At 34.6% G+C, this 792-nt stretch overlaps 1 non-coding gene across 1 annotated transcript; it reads right to left on the bottom strand.

Annotated features, from left to right (window-relative positions):
* Nucleotides 1-205: 205 nt before the first annotated feature.
* On the bottom strand, nucleotides 206-279 carry TRNAK-CUU (transfer RNA lysine (anticodon CUU)). The gene has a single exon. It is a non-coding gene; the product is annotated as a tRNA-Lys (tRNA).
* Nucleotides 280-792: the final 513 nt, after the last annotated feature.

Raw genomic sequence — 792 nt, 5'->3', positions numbered from 1 at the left:
CTTAGGCCTAATTCCTATTACTTTAGCGGGATTATTCGTGACTGCGTATTTGCAATACAGGCGTGGGGATCAGTTGGATCTTTGATTGAGTAATATTTCTTTTTTGATTGACCTCCTCTCTGGTCTGGAGGAGGTCAAATTGGAGTTGCAATTCTACTTTGTTTTTTTATAAGTTATTTTAGTTTCGACATAAGATATATGGAATCACGCTCTGTAGGATTTGAACCTACGACATTGGGTTTAAGAGACCCGTGTTCTACCAAACTGAACTAAGAGCATTTTCAAAACAAAAAAATAAAACCTTTTTTTTGTTCCTAACGTGTCTCACGTCCGTATAGTGTCCACAAATTCAATTTATACCCACTACTGCCCACAAAGAAGAGAGAATTAATAGGTAGGGATGATAGGATTTGAACCTGTGACATTTTGTATCCAAAACACATGCGCTACCAAGCTACGCTACATCCCTTTTCCAAATTGTGTATAATGCCATTGTACACAAAACCTTTCTTGTTTTCCACATCAAAATTTTCTTGTGTTTCTTTATCCATATAGAACATTTTTGTCATTTCCTATTTTTTGTCTCATATAATCAAGGAAGGGTATAAATTAAAATCCAGTCAAATTTCACCTACAAAAGAAAGACTATTATTCCTTAGTAATGTATAGTAACAAGGGGCCATCTTTTTAGGGATAGGAAAATCTATTCTATACGGTTCATTCTATATATATAGAATATTGATTTTGTTTTTTAGTTAGGAATTCCTCTATCTAATGGGGTCCTGCCTCTCT

The sequence above is a fragment of the Miscanthus floridulus genome, chromosome 19, assembly GCF_019320115.1.
Source record: "Miscanthus floridulus cultivar M001 chromosome 19, ASM1932011v1, whole genome shotgun sequence".
Taxonomy (NCBI): domain Eukaryota; kingdom Viridiplantae; phylum Streptophyta; class Magnoliopsida; order Poales; family Poaceae; genus Miscanthus; species Miscanthus floridulus.
This window is presented reverse-complemented; position numbering and strand designations above follow the sequence as displayed.